The sequence below is a fragment of the Hyperolius riggenbachi genome, chromosome 9 (genome assembly GCF_040937935.1).
Source record: "Hyperolius riggenbachi isolate aHypRig1 chromosome 9, aHypRig1.pri, whole genome shotgun sequence".
Lineage (NCBI taxonomy): Eukaryota > Metazoa > Chordata > Amphibia > Anura > Hyperoliidae > Hyperolius > Hyperolius riggenbachi.
The window spans coordinates 113,201,780-113,216,692 of NC_090654.1; the positions used below are offsets into that span (position 1 = coordinate 113,201,780).

At 41.4% G+C, this 14,913-nt stretch overlaps 1 protein-coding gene across 4 annotated transcripts in view; it reads left to right on the top strand.

Annotated features, from left to right (window-relative positions):
• The window catches only part of PACS2 (phosphofurin acidic cluster sorting protein 2), a 200,192-nt gene that overhangs the window by 72,162 nt on the left and 113,117 nt on the right, over positions 1-14,913 (top strand). The window lies entirely within an intron of this gene.

Here is a 14,913-nt window from a genome sequence, read left to right on the forward strand (position 1 = left end):
CAGTGTTGGAGGTGCGGAGCACCTGGAGGTTCCCTTCTCCACATCTTCTGGGACTGCCCACGCATCTCGAGTTTTTGGAAAAAGATCCATGCCCTCTTGGAACACATTACAACAGATAAACTCCCATTTACCCCTGCTCGCCTTTTGCTCCACGATACCAACACTTCCATAAGATCCTATAAGAAATCAATCCTACTACATCTAATCAATGCAGCTCGAGCATTAATACCCTTACACTGGAAATCCCCCACACCCCCTTCAATTGCTGAGTGGGTCTGTAGGGTCGATGCAATTGCGGACATGGAAGAGTTGGTATCTTCTGCTGCTGACAAGCTGGAGAAATATAACATTACTTGGGCAGTATGGCAGCACTTTAAACTCTCCAGAAGATTTCAAACAAAGAGTAGAACAATAAATATACCCATCACACAAAGCCCAGAGGTGTCCCTGAGCCTAGTGTAACATCACACACTTTCGCCTCTTTAAAAACTAAGACCCTACCTTTTTCTTTTTCCCACATATATCCACTTCTTTCATTCATCTAATCTATAAGTAGCCACATATAACATACTCACTATGTCACCATGTGTATAGTATGATGTTCCCAGATACCTCTGATACTCTATTTCTGATATGTGGTTATCATACAAACAATGCCAATTGATTCTATGCTACAGTAACCTATTCATTATCTCTTTCTTATGTACGTACTGGATTGTTTCATGCACCTATTTAGAATTGATGATGTTATGTTGTAACTTTCTTTTAAGCTGTTCAATAAAACTTTTTTTGAATAGTAAAAAAAAAAAAAGATTGATAAGCATGTTCATCAGGGTAGGGCACAGTTGGAGATTTTTGTGAAGGTTGCATTCTTGTGAATGGTATAGGGCCTTATGACAAAGTATTTTAAAATTGACTTAAAGGACCACTATCGCGAAAAAAGTAGGCAGTTAAAAAAAGTGACAGATGACAGGTTTTGGGCCAGTCCATCTTTTTAAGGGGGATTCTCAGGGCTTTTTTTGTTTTCAACAGCATCGCCTGAACAGCAGTTTAACTGCCAAAATAGCAAGATACCAGCCGGCCTCCCTAATCACTTGCACACTATTATGTCAGTTAGATTTTGCAACTGTTGTTCAGGAAATGCTGTTGAAAACAAAGAAAGCCCTGAGAATCCCCCTTAAAAAGATGGACTGGCCCAAAACCTGTCATCTGTCACTTTTTTTAACTGCCTACTTTTTTCCCCGATAGTGGTCCTTTAAAGAGGAACACCAGTGAAAATATTGTAATAAAACAAAGTACTTGATTTTTACGATAATTATGTATAAATTATTTAGTCAGTATTTGCCCATTGTAAAATCTTTCCTCTCCATGATTTACATTTTGACATTTATCACATGGTGACATTTTTACTGCTGGCAGGTGATGTCACTGGAAGTAGCTGCTGCTTGCTTTTTTGGCAATTGGAAACAGCTGTAAACAGCTATTTCCCACAATGCAACAAGGTTCACAGACAGGAAACTACCAGGACCATGGTCCTCAGTTTCTTGTGAGGGTGGATTCACCACAATATCAGCCATACAGAGCCCCCTGATGATCAGTTTGTGAAAAGGAATAGATTTCTCATGTGAAAGAGGGTATCAGCTACTGATTGGAATGAAGTTCAATTCTTTGTCGCGGTTTCTCTTTAACCACTACTGGACCACCAATAGTATAAAAACGTCCAGTGTTTAAAATCGATTTTCTCAAAAACTATAAGGTCTTTTTGAAAAAAAAAAAAAAAAATGGGCCCCTTGTTCTCACTGTTCTACTTAACCTATTTGGTGTTTATATCATGTAAGGGGGCTTTGCTATTAACCTCTAAAATTGGTGGTTTTGGGTGGTTTTTAATCACGAATATTTTTATCATTTGAGAATTTAAAATCTATTTTCTCAAACTATAAAGTCATTTTGAAAAAATTTTTTTAAGTTGTAGCCACTGATCACCTTTATGGTCCATGCACTTTTGGTGATTGTAGCACGTATGGGGGTTTTGCTATTAACGTTAAAGTCAAATCCGTAATCACGGCCGTGATCACGGATTCTGTATGTAATTACAGCTAAAATCCAAGTCTAATCCGGAGCTCCGATTCAAATCCGGATCAAGATCATGGCATATCCGGATTTTGATTCTGCTGTGACTGTAATTTACTCGAATTCGTGATTGGGTGGCATCCGAGCAACACTTACTGCGCAAACGAATGGCCCATACTCACGGGCTACTTTTCTAGCCTGTCGCTAGCACACGGGAGCGTGTGCACGACAGTTCGTCGACAGCTCCCTCCGCATACACACGCGGAAGAGGGATTAGTGAAGCGACGGAAGCTGTCGCCGACGCTCCTCCACCCCCCCCCCCCCCACCCCCACCGGAAGCGCTGTGAATTCTTTATTTGTTGCTGTCACTAGTCCGCATACTCACACGGACTAGCGACAGTTGTGGCGGCAACTGTCGCCATGCGATTGACCGCCGCCAATCGCCTGGCGACAGGAGCGACGGTTCGGGGTGCGCGCCTCATACTCACGGGCGACCTGTCGCCGCAACACGCGCTGGCCACGTGTTTGCGGCGACAATTGTAGCCCGTGAGTATGGGCCATAATGTGCACTTTAAAAGTGACAACCTGGGGCTTCTTTCAGCCTCTCTGTCCCTTGCCGCAGCTCTAGCGTCCCGGCATCCCCTCCGCTGCAGATGCCGACCTTGCCAGGTCAGCATCTTCTGTGCCTGCGCGAGCGAATGGCCACGCTGCTTGCAATCGCGCTCGCTCACGTAGCCTGGAGCGTTCTGCACAGCCGCAGTACTCCTGTGCCTGGGGAATATGCTCCAGGCCACTTGAGCATGATCACGAGCGCTCGTAGCCAAGCGCTCAAAGGATACTGACCTGATGAGGTCGGCATCTGCAACGGAGGCAGAACTGTGGGGAGGGACAGATATGTCGCCAGGGGATGGAGGAAGACCCAGGTAGATGTTTTTTTTTCACCTCGCACCTGTTATTTAAGGTAGGGCACACACTTGCAGTGCCATTTTCCCCTGTGATTCCCGGGTCTCTTGTTGGCTTTTGCGTTCACACTTTTGCGTCTGTGCTTAACGTGTACGTTTTTCCGGGAAAGTTTCCTCATTTCTGACAGCATGTACAATATGCGGATGTGCACGTTGTGTGGCAAAAAGCAGGAAGTTGTGCACTTTAACAATGCATGGAAAAATGCAGAACGTGAACAGACAGTTGCGACACACGTTTCCCGCACGAGGCTGTTTACTTCAATAGTCTGTAGAATCGTGTGTGTTTTGCCGTCCATGGGAAAATGCGCACAAGCGCATCTAGTGTGTTCCCTACCTAATGGGAACCTTAACTTCTGCGCATTTTAAAATCACACAGCTTTCTGCTTTTTTTTCCACACGACACACGTTCGCGTACAGTACATGCTGCAGCAAATGCAAAAATGTGGAAACATTTATGGAAAAACCTTTGCATTAAACACAAATGAAAAAGCCAGCAAAGACCCGGGAATGGCAGGGGAAAACAGCCCTGCAAGTGTGTTCCTGCCTTATAGTGCATGTGCATGTGCGGGTGCACGTGCACATGTGAATGCATGTGTGTGTGCATTGTAGCATCGTGCACGTTTTGCCGTCCGTGGCAAAGTGGGCACAAACGTAGTGTGTTCCCTGCCTAAAGGGAACCTTAAAAATTGCACAGCTTTCTGCATTTTTCTGCATAATGCACACATTTGCACAAAGTACATGACGCCGCAAATGCAGAAATGTTCAGGGAAAAACATTTGCATTAAACATTAATGGAGCCTCGGGAATCGCAGGGGCAAACGGCCCTACAAGTGTGCTCCCTGCCTTAAAGAGCACATGAATCAGGTGCGTGTGCACTGTAGAATCGTGCGCGTTTTGCCGTCCATGGCAAATTGTGCACAAACACTTCTAGGGCTTGATTCACAAAGCGGTGCTAACCTACTTAGCACGTCTAAAGTCTTTAGACGCGCTAACCAGGGTGCTAAGTAGGTTAGCACCGGATTTCTCAACCAGATCGCGCGCTAACTTTGCGCACATAAAATTTTACGCGCGCAAAGTTTTACACACGCTAAGTCTCATAGGCTTTAATGGGCACTTCACGCGGTGCGCCCTGCGCTCTGTGCAGTACGCGCGTAAAGTTTTACGCGCACAAAGTTTTGCGCGCGTAAAGTTTTATGCGCGAAAACCTTGTTTAAACGTGCTAAGGGGGTTTTCACAGGCGTGCTAACAGTTAGCACCGCTTTGTGAATCAAGCCCCTAGTGTGTTCCCTGCCTAAAGGGAACCTTAACTAAACATTAAAAAGAGTTTGTTATCTGGGGCTTCTACTGGCCCTCTGCAGCCGCCCTGTACCTGCAACGTCCTGGAACGATCCTCTGGTCCCCGCAGTGGCTTCGTTTCAATTCTGGCGACAAAGCCACTCGCCAGCGACTGCGCCTGCACGGCCCTGGCTGCACGCGTCCTTAATCATGCTCCCACCTCCGTGAGTGTATTGTGCATGTGCAGTAGGAGAAAATATCATACTGCGCATGTGCAGGACGCTCCTGGGGATGCTCCCATTCTAGTTTTTCAGAATGGTAACATTAATGACATGTATCAAATGTTCTGTCACTCCAGGGCCTTTGATGAGAAAGAATTACATTGTTACATTTGGTGAAAAAAAAAAAGGGCCTTTAGTGCTACTGGTATACAGTCTGTCATGTGCCCAAAAACTGAATATATATATATATATATATATATATATATATATATATATATATATATATATATATATATATATATATATATATATATATATATATATATATATATATATATATATATATATATATATATGTATGTGTATATATATATATATGTATATATATATATATATATATATATATATATGTATATATATATATATGTATATATATGTATGTATGTTATGATTTTAGCCCTGACGAGAGAGAATAGAATTTGGGATGTTTGACAGATGAGGCTTATGTAATTAAATTTTTTGCCAATGTGGAAAAACTGTAAACTAATACAATTTTAAAAGTTATGGTACAATTGCAGCAAAATCGCATAAGTACAAATGTTAGATATGTATATCTCAATAGGCCTGGGTCTCTAGTTTTCATAATGGTGACATTGGTGAAAGATGGCTTTTCTTGACTGTTCAGACAATCCATGGACTTTGCTAAGAAAGAATGACTATTACTTTTGGTGCAAAAAAAAAAATGGCCTTGAAAAATCAATTGGTGCTGCTCATGGTTAACAGTGTATTGCGTGGCCAAAAAGCTATCTGATTGTGTACATAGGGTATCATTTTAACTGTGACAAGCGAGAGAATAAAATTTGGGGTGTTTGAGAGCTGAGGCCTAAATCATTCAAATTTTTTGTGTGTGCCAAACTGAAAAAACTGTAAAACAAAATACCATTTTCAAAGTTATGGTACAATTTTAGCAAAACCGCACAAGTACAAATGATACATGATATGTATATTTGAGTAGGCTTGGGTCTCTAGTTTTCAGAATGGTGACATTTATGGCTTTTCTTGACTGTTCAGGCACTCCATGGGCTTTTCTAAGAAAGAATGACTATTTCTATTGGTGCAAAAAATGGTCTTGAAAAATCAATTGGTGCTGCTTATGGTTAAGTGTGTATTGCATGGCCAAAAAGCTATCTGATTATGTACACAGGGTATCATTTTAATCATGACAAGCAAAATAATAGAATGTGGGGTGTTTGAGATCTGAGGCCTGTGACATTTGAATTTATTTTAGCTGCAAACTGAATGAGAAGCAAAAAAATTGTTATTTTCATATACTTTGTACCAAAATAAAACACTTGCAAAAAAACAAAAACAAAAGTGACAGAATTAACCACTTTACCCCCACGCGTACAGATTTCTCCGTCCCTTTTTCCATCCTTTCACCATCAGGGATGGAGAAATCCGTACTTTCCGCGCTCCCACCGCTGCCCCCGCTCCCGCTCGCTCTAGCGCCCACTCCCGCTCGTAAGCACGCCGCCGGCCGCTCGCCCGGAGATCAATGAACGGGAAAATCCATTCCTGTTTGTTGATCTAAGCCCCGCAATGATCCGCTGCTTCTCCGATAAGCAGCGCGATCATTGTGGGGAAAAAAAAAAAACTTGCCCAGCCTCCTAGTACTCCCTGCAAAAAGTTACTGTTGCCATCTTGTGGCCAAATAGTAAAACTACACCCTAAAGCATTTTTCACATACAAATAAATTAGTTTTACACAAAAAATTACCTCCTTACCTCCCACACTCCCCAATTTATTTATTTTTTGTAATTAAAAAAAAATTACAATAAAAAAAAATAGTTACCTTAGGGACTGAACTTTTTAAATATTTATGTCAAGAGGATATAACACTGTTACTTTATAAACGATGGGCTTGTAATTAGGGATGGACGCAAAACTGAAAAAAAAAGCACCTTTATTTCCAATTAAAATATTGGCGCCAAACATTGTGATAGGGACATAATTTAAAAGGTTTTATAACCGGGACAAATGGGCAAATACATTTCATGGGATTTAATTACAGTAGCATGCATTATTTAAAAACTATAAAGGCCGAAAGCTGAAAAATGTTTTTTTTTCCACATTTTTTCCTATTTTCCCATTAAAACACATTTAGAATAAAATAATTCTTGGCATAATGTCTCACCTAAAGAAAGCCTAATTGGTGGCGAAAAAAACAAGATATAGTTAATTTCATTGTGATAAGTAGTAATAAAGTTATAGACGAATGAATGGAAGGAGCACTGAAAGGTGAAAATTGCTCTGGTGGTCAAGGGGTAAAACCCCTCAGTTGGGAAGTGGTTAAAGATAATGCATAAATATTTACTTTAAAGCCTCAGTTTTTTTAAATAGGCATGCCATGAGGGTGTATTACTGTTATTTTTGCTAATAAGGGCTTGTAATCAATGGTAGTGTGCAATAAGACACTAAAACATCGAAAAAATACACCTTTATTTCCAAATAATATATTGTCACTATACTTTGTACTAGGGACATAATTCAAACCTTTTGATAACCAGGACAAATAGGAAGATAAAACGTGTGAGTTTTATGTATGGTAGCATTGTTTATTTTAAAACTATAGGGGATGGAATTGGAGAAATTATTTATCTTTTCATTTTTCCCCCTTGTTTTTCCCTTTAAAATGCATAGAAAGTACAGTACTTACTGAAAACAAATATCACCCCCAAAATGTCTAATCTGTGGGGAAAAAAACAAGGTATAGATCATTTTGTTGTGATACGTATTGACAAAGTTATTGGCAAATGAAAGGTAAGCGCATTGACAGGTGAAAATTGCTCTGGTCCGTTAGGGTAAAAACCCTTGGGGGTGAATTGGTTAAAGGACTACTGTGCGGGGGGTTTGGGGGAAAAAAAAGAGTTGAACTTACCCGGGGCTCTTAATGGTCCCCCGCAGACGTCTTATGCCTGCAGCCACTCACTGGTGCTCCGGCCCCGCCTTCGGTTCACTTCTGGAATTTCTGACTTTAAAGTTGGAAAACCACTGCGCCTGCACGACTTTAATAGGCCTGCGCAATACACTCTTGGTGTGGTGACATCAGTGGGAATGAGGGCGCGGCCGCACATGTGCAGTGGTTTTCCGACTTTAAAGTAGAAAATTCCAGAAGTGAACCGGGGGCGGGGACCGGAGTATCGACAAGTGGCTGCGTGGGCACAGGATGTCTGGTGGGGGGGGTGTTAATTAGAAGCCTCGGGTAAGTTTATAACTTTTTTTTCCTCCCCCTGCCCCCCTACAGTAGTCCTTTAAAGGGAACCTGTTGCCTGGCAGTCATGCTGATCCTCTTCTCCTAATACATTTAGGCATAGAGTGTGAACAAGCCTTCAGATCCGGCATTTCTGACAAATATCTGACCAGAATAGCCACATGCTTATTTCAGACGTGTGATTCAGACACTACTGCAGCCAAAGAGATCTGCCAGGTAACTAGTTTCATTTTCAAAGGAAATAAACATGGCAGCCTCCCTATCGTTCTTCATTCGGGTGTCCTTTTACTTTTAACTTTCCTTTGAATAGGCATTGAGTGCTAGTGATTGCGATAGTGCTATGTAGTGGGTCCCCGGCCTAAGTTTGGTTTTGAATAGAAGTTTAATTTCTGTTTGAATTGCATCTGCTCCGTGCAGCCACCAATTGTAATTAACACAGCATGCAATCAGCAAAGTCCTTCAAATGCAGGAGAAAATGACAGGTTGTGTTCATACATGTAGGCTGAAAGCTGAATTCCATTAAGACTATGTACTCCCATTCAGAATCAACGTCACCCAAAAGTATTGTTAGTGATTAGTGGCATGTCCTGTTTTGTGGAGAGAGGGTGGGGTAAGATGATTGGGAGGCACCCCACATACAACAATAATAGCTACAGTTATTAGTGATGCAGCAGGACAGATCATCAATGTCCTTGTCAGCAACGTTTGTGAATACTTGGGGTGCATTTTTCCTCCAAGATGATCAGGAACAATTGTCTCAGGTGAGAAAAATGTAGCTTACACAGGTTTACTTCTTAGATACAAAGTAAAATGTAAACTTTGTTTTAGGGAGTCTAAACTGAGACTGCATGTATTGTTTTATTCAGAAAGAAAATGCTGATCTTTTATTATTGTGGTTTCTGAGTCATGTGTGACAATCACGGAGCCAGCAGTTTCACAGTGGAGTCATCACACCTGAATTAAGTAAACTATTTCTAGATTAGTGATTCAGAAGCTTTCAGCACAGCAGTAGGGAAAGTAACCTTTTCAGCAGGGAGTGAGCAGTGATCATTTCAGATTCCTCTTTGGTCCGGTTTTCTTTTGAGATGCATCAAAAGTGCTTCAGAAAAGCTCACCAAATGCAAAATAAATTGACACTGTACACAAGCTCTATTGCAATGTAAACCTTAATTTTAGTTGTATTTACTTTGAGACTCTTTGTTGAGTAAGATCAAAATTGAGTCTCAAGTTTAAGAGTTTGACCTTTTGCAGCATCTCAATATCCATAGAGACTACGTTTGGGTAAGAGATTTTACTGACCGAAGATTCAGAAAAAAATTGTTTTGTCCCAACAGACTATTAAAATGCTGGTCACATAACTACTGATATAAATGGTTCTGTGATGAAAAACAATTCTAAATTACTTTGAGGTTTGTTTTTTTATGATTTGCTAGAAGATTCAAGCAGCAATCTCAGCCAAGTATGTTGTAGATATTTTGTGTATTTGTCTTCACTTAAAATGCACCAAAGGCTTGTAAGGTTGACTGGTATTTAAATGCCCCTCCAATTGTTAAAAAAATATGGCCATGGTGAAAACCAACAGATTTAACAACTGGAGAAAAGGTTGGAACACCCTAATCAATTTTTTTTTTTTTTTTTGTCGATATCTGGTCAATTTCATTACTGGATCAAATCTGCTAGAAATTGGTGCAGCAAACATTTCCCAATTGATTTCTGGCCAATTTGCAACGATTGTACATGTTGCTAGTGACATTCGATTTCGGGTCACCTGACGCCAGAGCGTATCTAATCTCACCAGTCTGCCGGTCCTTGCTTCCATGGCTTCTGTTTAGCACTGGGTGCACATCTTTGTCTCCTCTTCTCAGCCAAGTGTTCCTCTCTGTGTCTTCTGTCCTGGGGCATCTGTGTCACGTCATAAATGCTAGAAGCCTCTAATAGCCACAAGGTACATGCCACGGTGCTTCCTGAGAGAGAAGAGATAGAGAAAAGCATTGGAGTGGGCGGAAGATGCGTGATGGCAGACAGTTGAGAGTAAGCTCTGCATGTCCATGGAAATGGGGGTGTGGTTGGGGAGTGGACATAGATGGGGAGACCAGGCAGGCAGTGCTCACAGATTTTCAATGATTTCATGCTGAAATCAATTGAAAATGTGTACCGTGTGCTGGAGGGATTTGATCAGATAGATCCCTCTCAGATCATTATCTGTTGGCTAATTGACCACTGTATGGCCATCTAATGCTGGGAATACACGGTTCGTTTTTGCCTTCGTTTAAACCTTCGTTTCGATTGTGCCTTTTGTCCTTTTCGATCCCGAAATAATCGGTCATACGGTTAATATCACCACCCACGGTTTCGTTTTTTTTTTTCCATTCTGATGGTTTCGTTTTTCCAATGATCGAAGGCTGCAAAGAAACGAAACGAAAATCCCTTTTTACAGGGACGGACTAGCATAAACGAATATATAATCGATCTGAACAGCCATCAAGCCTACCAATGGCTCAATTAGATGGATAAAGAGAGATAATATCAAACATGTTCGATCACTAGTCGTTCGTTTTTGGGGTCTATTAATCGAAACTATAATGAGATTATGACTATTTTCACATACGCTTTCAACACTCGATTCGTTTACCGAACGAATCGAAGGTTTAAACGAAGGCAAAAACGAACCGTGTATTCCCAGCATTAACCACTTCCCAACTGAGGGGTTTTACCCCCTGACCACCAGAGCAATTTTCACCTTTCAGCGCTCCTTCCATTCATTCGTCTATAATTTTATCATTACTTATCGCAATGAAATGAACTATATCTTGTTTTTTTCGCCACCAATTAGGCTTTCTTTAGGTGGGACATTATGCCAAGAATTATTTTATTCTAAATGTGTTTTAATGGGAAAATAGGAAAAAATGTGGGAAAAAATGTATTATTTTTCAGTTTTCGGCCTTTATAGTTTTTAAATAATGCATGCTACTGTAATTAAAACCCATTAAATGTATATGCCTATTTATCCCGGTTATAAAACCGTTTAAATTATGTCCCTATCACAATGTTTGCTGCCAATATTTTAGTTGGAAATAAAGGTGCATTTTTTTCAGTTTTGCGTCCATCCCTAATTACAAGCCCATAGTTTATAAAGTAACAGTGTTATACCCTCTTGACATAAATATTTAAAAAGTTCAGTCCCTAAGGTAACTATTTATGTATTTTTTTTAAATTGTACATTTTTTATTTTTTTTTTAATTACAAAAAAAAAAAATTGGGGAGTGTGGGAGGTAAGGAGTTAATTTTTTGTGTAAAACAAGTTTATTTGTGTGTAAAAAAAATGGTTAGGGTGTAGTTTTACTATTTGGCCACAAGATGGCAACATTACCAATTTGTTTCATGCGACCTGCAAGCGTCCTTCCGGACGCTTGCAGGAAGTAGAAAGAGGCTGGGACTTTATTTCTTCACAATGATCGCGCTGCTCAGCCGAGCGGCAGCAGATCATTGCGGGGCTTAGATCAACGAACGGGAATGGATTTTCCCGTTCGTTGATCTCTGAGCGGGCGGCGGCGTGTTTACTAGCGGCGGGCGGCGTGTTTACGAGCGGGAGCGCGGACAGCGGCGGGAGTGCGCAAAGTACGGATTTCTCCGTCCCTGGGGGGTGAAAGCATGGAAAAAGGGGCGGAGAAATCCGTACGCGCGGGGGTAAAGTGGTTAAAGAGACCCCGTAACAAAAATTGCATCCTGTTTTTTATCATCCTACAAGTTCCAAAAGCTATTCTAATCTGTTCTGGCTTACTGCAGCACTTTATACTATCACTGTCTCTGTAATAAATCAATGTTTCTTTCCCCTGTCAGACTTGTCGGCCTGTGTCTGGAAGGCTGCCAAGTTCTTCAGTGTTGTGGTTCTGCTATGAACTCCCCCTTCCCGGCCCCTCCCTGCACACTGCCTGTGTGCTATTTAGGATTAGAGCAGCTTCTCTCTTCTCTCTTATCTTTTACAAGCTGGATAAATCGTCCTCTGAGCTGGCTGAGCTTTCACATACTGAGGAAATTCAGACAAGGGCAAAGCTGTTTGCAGGAAGAAAAGAGCAGCCTGAAACTTCAGTGCATGAGAACAGGGGGAAAAACACACAAATGATCTTTTGAGATTCAAAAGGAAGGCTGTATACAGCCTGCTTGTGTATGGATGTATTTTTCTATGTGTAGACATACTGTACATCAACCTACTTCCTGTTTTGGTGGCCATTTTGTTTGTTTACAAACAAACTTTTTAAAACTGTTTTTAACCACTTTTAATGCGGCGAAATTGTGACAGAGGGTAATAGGAGATGTCCCCTAACGCACTGGTATGTTTACTTTTGAGCGATTTTAACAATACAGATTCTCTTTAAGGATAAGATGGGACTGGGTAAGCAGACTGCAATCAATCAGTGTGATGGGCAAGAATGGATACAGTCACATAATCTATACGTAATATTGCATAACCAAAGACAGCATCTATAGACCCTATCAAAAACCGTATGTAAATGCTTCCTAACCAGCATTACAGTGACACTTGGCAAGCTGGCTAATGGCTGTGCTAAGAAGTGGACAGTTACTGTCTGGGTACAGGTACTGTATTTAGCAGTTGCTAAAGCATGGTACATGCATTCAATTTTTAATTTTACCTCTTTGTACACAGCCAGTACCAGAAGTTTTAATAAGAGACCACACCCAGTATCCGATGTTTAGCATACCTGAGTTATTAGTGACATATTGTGCTATTTGGGCTCCCATTGTCTCTGTGCTTCTTTTAAAGGTGAGCAGTCACCTAATCCCTTCCTCAATCTTTAAATGCACACCATTTGCAGAAAGAATATATACAGTATATGTATAATGTGTGTATGTATATAAATAACCCTGGATTCTGTTTTGAGACTGGATCATGCAATTCACAACTGCTCAATGCCTAATGGGGGATGAGTTGTTCTGTGAATCAGCCATGCTTTACAACATTGCAAGGTGCTATCAGTCTTTCTGTGCAAGCTTCGTTACTGGTAGTTAGTGCTAAGATACCCGGTGCTAATCTAGCTCAGGAAACCTCATAGGGAAATTCCGCTAACGTGATTGAGCGAACCGCACCCTCTCAAGCTTTTACGTTTCAGATAGATTGTAGTAAACCACACAGTATTCGGCCATTCGCAATGCTTTGTGCTGTAGAGGTTGCTGTGATTAGAGAACCATTCCCTGCTGATGGGAAATTAAGCTTCAGGAATCAAATCTCAGCTGTTTTGAAACCTTCCTTCTTTCACCTAAGGAATATTGCAAGGATTAAACACCTAATTCCTTCAGAGGATCTTCCAACCCTAGTTCATGCCTTCGTCACATCAAGGTTAGACTACTGCAACGTCCTCTACACAGGCCTGCATAAGAAAGACTTACGCCGCCTGCAATTAGTACAGAATACCGCCGCAAGGCTGTTAACGAGCCAACCCCGCCATTGCCACATAACACCAACCCTGAGCTCACTCCACTGGCTACCGATAAAATGGAGAATTCTGTTTAAGATTGGCTTACTGACATTCAAATCCTTGCACAATCTGGGCCCTGGATACCTGAAGGACTTGTTGCAACTACATCACACCCCCCACAATCTTAGATCAAAAGGACGTAACACCTTGGTCACCCCCAGAGTCCACCTCAAAACCTTTGGAGACAGAGCCTTTTGTCATGCTGCCCCTACACTTTGGAACTCCCTGCCACACCCAATCAGGACAGCCCCATCCCTGGAAGCATTTAAGTCTAAACTGAAAACCTACCTTTTCAGTCTGGCATTCATGAACATCTGACTATCTCCTCTGTAACACAACCCAGCCTGAAACCCTGTATTAACCTGAGACACAGCTATGCGCTTTGAGTCCTATGGGAGAAAAGCGCTTTACAAATGTTATTGTATTATTATTATTGTATTGTATTCCTGCTGGGTCCCCTAAACTAGCACCGAAAAGGTGAACAGAGGTAGCTCCCTTGTGGAGTTTCCCACTGGCTCACCTCAACCATTCTAGCTCCGAACTTTCCTTATAGAATTGCATTAGCAGGACCATTTGTCATCAGTTCTAATATCCGCAATGGATTCCCTGAGGTTGGATTGTGCCTTATATGCTCATAATGATTTACCCGCATTGTGAACTTTTTTGTTATCTTATATTTTAACTTTTCATGTCACTGTTTAAGGGGACATCCTTTTTCGGCGCCGCTCAGTTCAGCACGGTGGGAGCCGAATGACGACTCTGACCGCTGCCGCTAAATTCCAAGGCAGCCTTGAGTACTATTCCCGGAGGAGGGAGATGGGATACGGGGTCTGGAAACCACCAGAGCCCCGAATTACCACTACGCGCCCCGTGCAGCATGGCATTGCTGCTATGGGGCGCCCAGTTTCGGCACTCGGCTCTGAGCCACGCGCCAAAATCAACTGATACGCTGTTTAATAGCCCTGCTTGGACAGCATTATTACTTACTGGTACATACTGACCCATTTTAATTATTTTGTATATTTGCTATGTTTTGATGCATAATTAAATAGAATTTATACAGTTTATTACTTAGTTCAATAGTTATCTTGTTTGAGATAAGCACGCTGCTATTGATCTCAGTCAGCAGAACTTTGTGCTGTACATTTTTTTGAATACTTGGATCTCTCCCTGCTAACAGACAATACAGAAACTGAAAGCAGTACTCTATTAGTGTCGCACTGCCCCCTAGTGACAAGGTCCAGAAATACACATTACTGCAGTACTATTTAATAGTAAGCAATTGTAACAAATAAGAAATAAAAAAAATGTGCTGAAATAAATTCGCATGGAGCACTTGCAAGCCTCTTAATAAATTGGCTGCTCCAGGGTTAAGCATATAGAATCTATAGTAGTAGTAGTAAGAAAGGATGGTCATTGAGATGCAAATAATTCCAAGTTGATGCAGGATCATGCAAATATATAACATTCAAAATCTGACCTATCAAAACCTGCTGAGGTGGAATTCGATTGGTCTATTTTCAGGCTGCAGATGTTTGCATACTAAATTTGCATAATCCTGCATCACCTTGGAATTCTTTGCATATCATTGGCCATCCCTAGAGGTGTGTTCAAAATGT